This window comes from Alligator sinensis, unplaced genomic scaffold (assembly GCF_000455745.1).
Source record: "Alligator sinensis unplaced genomic scaffold, ASM45574v1 scaffold482_1, whole genome shotgun sequence".
Lineage (NCBI taxonomy): Eukaryota > Metazoa > Chordata > Crocodylia > Alligatoridae > Alligator > Alligator sinensis.
In genome coordinates this window covers 275,862-282,574 of record NW_005842084.1, presented here as the reverse complement: position 1 = coordinate 282,574, position 6,713 = coordinate 275,862, and positions in this window count along the sequence as shown.

Here is a 6,713-nt window from a genome sequence, read left to right as displayed (position 1 = left end):
CGGCATTCCATGTTTCTTTCTCAGCTTCTCTAATTGAGCTTTGCAACCTAAAGGGGAAGGAACAACTTAGGTAGGTAGACATGTTAGTGTAAAGTTAGGCAGAAGGCAGAGCAGTATGGAACTTTATAGACTAATTTATGCAGGACCCTTCTTTATGTTACATTTATCATGCAATTAACTGATTGACTGCAATTAATTTAGACCAGCTATACATGCAAAGTAGCTATCATAGCATAGAAGGTCCAACCACCTAAAAGTTAGACCTCAAAAATGTGCAATAACTTTATAGTTAGTTGCTATCCAGCTTTAATTTGCATGTGTAGCAGGGGGTTGGGAGCTTTGTCAGCTGAAGGGACTCTCAACTGCAACAGTACTGCCAGGACAGAAAGTCCATAGCTGCAGACTTCTTGATCCCAGAGGCCATCAAGTGCTGCCACAGCTGAGTCCTGTCAGCTATGGGGATATCAGCTGTGGGAGCTTTTTACTTGCCAGTGCAAGGGGAACATCCTGGGTTCCCCCTGTACCAGCAAGAAGGCATGTTAGGATCCAATTCTGGATGCCACAATCATGACCCCCACCATGCACATGTGTTGGCAGTACCCTTCAACATGTAGAGGCAAAGGGAATGCTGATATAAAAAGCATTAGGTTGCCCTGGATTTTTTTCATGCTATCAAGGTAGCATGTTACCCTGCACAGGCCGTGTCTGCATGAGACCCTACTGCACAGTCCTTACTCCTAGTTTATTTAATACTTGTTTATAGCAGAGTTACTGCACAGTAGCCCTGGCAAATGCCTCTTTTGTGATGCTACTGTACAGTAGCCAAATACTGTGCAGTAGTGTTGTGTCACAGTTTTTGCCAAGCGACGTTACTGTGCAGTAGCATTGAGCTATTGTGGAGTCACATCTCTTGTAGATGTGCCCACAGTATACTAGAGAAGTAGTATGGTCTAATACAGAGGACATGGGACTCAGAGTCAAAAGATTGTCCTATCTGTACCACTGACCTACTTTGTGATCTTCAAACATTTCCCTACCCTTTTGCCTCCCACCTTTTGTCTGTCTCATCTATTTAGAGCTTCTGCTGACCTTTTCTTTTTACTCTGTGTCTATATAGCACCTGGCACAGTGGAGCCCAGATCTCAGCTGGGAGACACTAGTACTTCAGTAAGCAAAAGAATATTATTACAAATTATATAATAAGTAAATCATAATAAAAGAGCCTCTAATCTTCAGTCCCTGTTCATGGTCCAATTTTGGTTTCATGGGGCTGGAGTCCATTAAGGATCAGGAATGTTTGTCTCTGTGTCATTTCCTCTTATTTTATAAGGTTCAGTTTTTCCTTGTACCATATAGTGTGAAAACAATACAGTAATGAGAATAAGGTTGAAACTTGTACTGGTTCATGAAGTGACAGTATTTAATTTTTTAAGTGTTTTAACTAAAATAATTAAAAAAAAATATTAAAAAAATGGCTAGATGCTCACCTTGCTGGGGTCATCTGACTCCAGCAGTCTTTCCTGCCCAAGCACAGGGGGGCTGGACCTGATGATCTCGAGAGGTCCCTTTCAGCCCCTAACATCTATGAAACTATTTTTTTCCAAAATGCTGTAAAGATAATGCATGAATTATTGCTGCACTGAATCATTTAGACTCTCCTGAGATGAAAGCCTATACCAAATGGCATTTTAATAAAGGTGGGCCAACACAAAAGTAAAGTAAAGGTAACTTTTGATGATGTCCAATATCTGGTGATAGATACAAAGGAGATAAGGGAATAGAAAGCTTATACTCAAAGGTGACCCTGCAAACTGAGGAGACAAGTTATGATCTGAGTTAAGGAGATGGATAATCAAAGGAGAATGAAGTATTACTGTAACAGCCAGAAGGAAGTTTTCCATCTTTGACTCATTTGGTAATTGGGAACTGTAGTGTTGTTCACAAAGATACGGGTAGAGAGACAGAATTTAAAAAGGACAAAGAGAATCTGCTGAAACCACTTGTACTTGCTTAAGGTCTTCTAAGAGTTGAACTAAAATCAGAGAGTGAACTGTTACCTAAAGACCTTGATTGTTTAATGTGGATCTCTGAAAGTGTCTCATTAAATATTAATGTTTACATTGTACAGTTCTTCTGAGGTTAAAACAATGTATGCAGTAAGACAAAAGTATATTCTCACAGTTATATTGGTTTCCTGCATTGTTGGAGTCACTAAAAAAATCTTGTTTTGCTGTTCAGCAAGATTGTTACTAATAGCTATTTGAAAATGCCAGTTATAGTTAAATAAACTTGTTACTTTAAAAATACCTTACAACTCAGAAACATCTCATAGCTACAACTCTGTACTATGCATCATTTAAAACGAAATTTTGTTCTAGTCCTTTTTTGGATTACTGCTTTAAGCAAAAATTTGGGTGGGGGAAAAAAAAGAACCAAAACCCCACACAGGAGTAACTCTCCTAGCCCCCTATGTGTTAATGCTAACAAGTTTGTATAATTTCATATATCGCTCATATTGATTTTTTTCTAACAAGATTGTGAAAATTCATAGCTTTTAATGTAAGTGCCTGAGGTTCAAACAGAATAATAAATGTAATGTTTTAAAATATAGGCTGTGACTTTTACAGTAAAGAAGAAAGTATTCTAGGTACAAAGAATACAAATAACTATACTGAAGCTTTTTAAATTTGTATTTACAACATTAAGTTTAAATTGAATGGTTTTGGATGGCCATAATTCATATCCTGGTATATATTTAGTTAGTGACAAATAATTCCAAGAGGCTAAAAATATATCTTTTGCAAATGCGTCATTTCTATATTCCTGTTTAATGTGGATATATAGAATAGGTTAGAAAAATGTTTACAGAATATATTTCAAATAGATTATGTTTAACTAAAATAACATCTCCTGAGCTGGCCTTCTCTGCACCAATATTTCATAGATTTCACAGATTTCATAGACATCAGGGCTGGAAGGGACCTCGGAAGATCATCGAGTCCAGCCCCCTGCCCAAAGGGCAGGAAGTCAGCTGGGGTCATAGGATCCCAGCAAGATAAGCATCCAGTTTCATCTTGAAGGTGTTCAATGAAGGCGCTTGAACCACCTCCGGTGGCAGGCTGTTCCAGACCTTGGGGGCTCGGACAGTAAAGAAATTCTTCCTTATGTCCAGCCTGAAACGGTCTTGCAGTAGTTTGTGACCATTCGACCTCGTCATCCCTTGGGGCGCTCTGGTGAACAAACGTTCCCCCAGATGCTGGTGGTCACCCCTGATAAACTTGTAGGTGGCCATCAGATCACCCCTGAGCCTGTGCTTTTTCAGGCTAAAGAGCCCCAGGGCTCTCAGCCTGTCATCGTAGGGTCTGTTTCCCTGACCTCTGATCATGCGCGTGGCTCTTCTCTGGACTCTCTCAAGCTTCTCCACATCCTTTTTGTAATATAAAGTCTTACAGATCCTCTTAAGTTAAATTTAGTCTTGCAGAGAGAGAGAGAGGGAGCGGACACAAACAAACACATGGGATTACCATGGTTTATACTAGCATTAAATCTGGCAACCAAACTTAGATTAGCAATGGGAATCAAGGACAACAAGAAGTCCTTCTTTAGGTACATAGGGCACAGGAGGAAAACAAATTGGAGTGTGGGGCCATTACGCAACAAATCAGGAGAGCTGGTTACTGACACCCAGGAGAAAGCTGAGCTCCTGAATGATTACTTCGACTTGGTCTTTCACCAGACAAAGGGGAAAACCACACCAGGTAGAGTAGAGGATGAGCACAGTAGGAATAATCACCTTCCTACTATTGCCGTAGAATTGGTGTATGAGTAATTAATAAAATTAGACATATACAAGTCAGGAAGACCAGATGATCTTCATCTGAGAGTGCAAAGGAGCTAGCTGAAGTAATTGTGGAACCCCGGGCAAAACTCTTCCACAACTCCTGGTGCTCTGGAGTAGTCCTTGAGGACTGGAAGAGGGCCAGTGTTGTGGCCATCCACAAGAAGGGCAAGAGGGAGGACCTGGGTAAGTATAGGCGAATTGGCCTAACTTCCATTTTATGGAAAATCCTAGGAAAGTTCATCAAGGAGTCTTTCTGTGACAAGCTCGCAGAAGGTAAGATTCTGAATGACAGCATGGCTTCATCATGGGCAGGTCTTGCCTTAACAACCTCATCTCCTTCTATGACCAAGTAACTCGCCACCTGGACATGAGAAAGCAGGTTGACATAGTATACCTAGACTTTCAAAAGGCCTTAGATCTAGTATCCCAAAATGTCCTCATGAGAAAACTGGAGGATTGTGGGCTTAACTCTGAGATAGTCAGGTGGGTGAGAAACTGGCTGCAGGATAGGAGGAAAGGATCTGTGAACTCCCGGTAAGAAGTGGGCAGCAGTGTCCCGCAGGGGTCGGTAGTCGGTCCAGTACTTTTCAACATCTTTATTAACTATTTGGATGTGGGGGTGAAGAGCTCACTGGCCAAGTTCGCGGACAACACCAAGTTATGGGGAAGTGTGGTCATGCTTGAAGATAAGCTACAGTCACAGGCGGACCTAGACAGGTTAGGAAGTTGCGCAGATCGAAATCTGATGAAGGTCAAAGTTGAGAAATGTAAAGTGCTCCACCTTGGGATGAGCAACCCCCAATACACCTACAGGGTCAGCGGTACCAAAATGACTAGCATCACAAATGAAAAGGACCTGGGTGTAATAATAGACCACAGTATGAATAGGAGCTGCCAGTGCGATGCTGTAGCCAGCAAGGCAAATAATACTCTGGCATGCATCAACTGATGCAAAGCCAAGGAGGTGATTTTTTCCACTCTATTCAGCACTGGTGAGACCGTAGTTGGAGTACTGCATCCAGTTATGGGCACCACACTTTAACAAAGACATGGACAAGCTTGAGAGAGTCCAAAGAAGAGCCACCCGTATGATCAGCCTTAAAAGGTAAGCTATACAAGGAAAGGCTGAGGGATCTGGGACTCTTCAGCATGAGCAAAAGAAGGCTGAGAGGACCTGGTAGCAACTTAACCAGTACACTAAGGGAGTAAATCAAGGGCTTGGTGAGCAACTGTTCACCAGGATACCCAAGGGGGAACTAGTAGTAATGGCCACAAACTCCTGGAAGATCGATTCAGGCTCAACATTATGAAAAACTTCTTCACAGTCAGGGTGTCCAGACTGTGGATAAGCTCCCTCTAGAAGTGGTACAATCACCTACTCTGGAAGCCTTCAAGAGGATACTAGACAGTCACCTTGTGGGGGTCACCTGACCCCCAGCTATCTTTCCTGCTTGGTGCAGGGGGTTGGACACAATGATCTTCCAAGCTCCCTTCCGGCCTTACCATCTATGAATCCATGAATCCTACTGTATGCTATTTCTTAGCACGTTTTAATAAGCCATTTTGCTTACATAACTTTTACATCATCAACCTTTACTGCCCATCACAGAGGAAAATAACTTTGATCAAATCTGTATAGATAAAGATTTCAGGTAAATCATCACTAACTTAATTTATTTCACTGACAATATTGATTTGTTTCTCCTAATTTTTGTTATGGAAAATAAAATGCAAATTTTATTCATGAGCTATAGATATTTTTGTACAGTAGTCAGACTGGTGCTTTGATAGTGGGTTGAAAGGTTACCACAGCAGAGTAGGTAGTCCAGAAATAATATGAAGTCAATGGTCAAGATTTTCAGTGGATGCATAACTGCAAATCTCTGTATTTGTCTTCGGCAAAAAAATTCCAAAGCCCTGTAGTGATTTAGGAACCTTATAAACCATTTCCAAAAGAGGCTTATGGCTATGTTTACAAAAGAATGTAAATAACCGTAGCCCTCTCCAGCATGCTAGTCCAGGCGATATACTAGATTCTGGATCCCCAGGGTGCCAATAGCCCTTGCAACCCACTCAGGCAAGTCTGCTGGCTGAGGTGTCCCATGGAGAGGTCTCTCTCTCACCCTCACTGCCCAATAATTTACTTTATGTCCAATAAACAAATGGGTTTCTTTATTACACACAACTATATACAGAAAAGGAATGATTAATCAATATACAATATCAATAGTTAATAAAATGAACAATTTGAATAGAATTTACAAGTGCAACAACAGATGAGTGATTCCACCACACCGGGTGGTCCCACTTGCATCAGACAACCTCAATGATTACATTCACCTTGTTATAACACTTTAAAACAGTCCCCCCCCCCAATAACCCAGGTTGATTTTCCTCTGGTGGTCACACTCCCCTTCCTGTAACAATAAATGGCAACACTGCTTTAACTATGATCCAGCACTAGGTAGCAGAGGCGAGGCTTCTGCTGCTCCGGGGAAGGTGGACTCTTTGCTCTTTCTTGGTAATTCAGTAAAAAAAAACAAGTAAAAAAACCCAAGTAAAAAATTGGATCAGCCACTGCAGGCAATAGGCTTCTTTTCTTTAATTTCCTTCTGAAAAATACACCTCCTGCAAACTGTACGGGTTAAGCATCCCCTCACACACCCATGCAGATTTGGGATTCTCACAGCCCGTTCCCTCTTTGGGCTTTCTCTGTCCCTCAGCACCACATCCACATGCAGACAGGGGATTCCCTCTGCAGGTGTCTGTTCCTGCAGTACAAGCCTTTTCAGCCCAAACAGAGGACGTCCCTCTGCACATCCCTGACCAGGCAGCTTCTCCCAGCTCCCAGCTAGCTTACCAACCCCTCCCC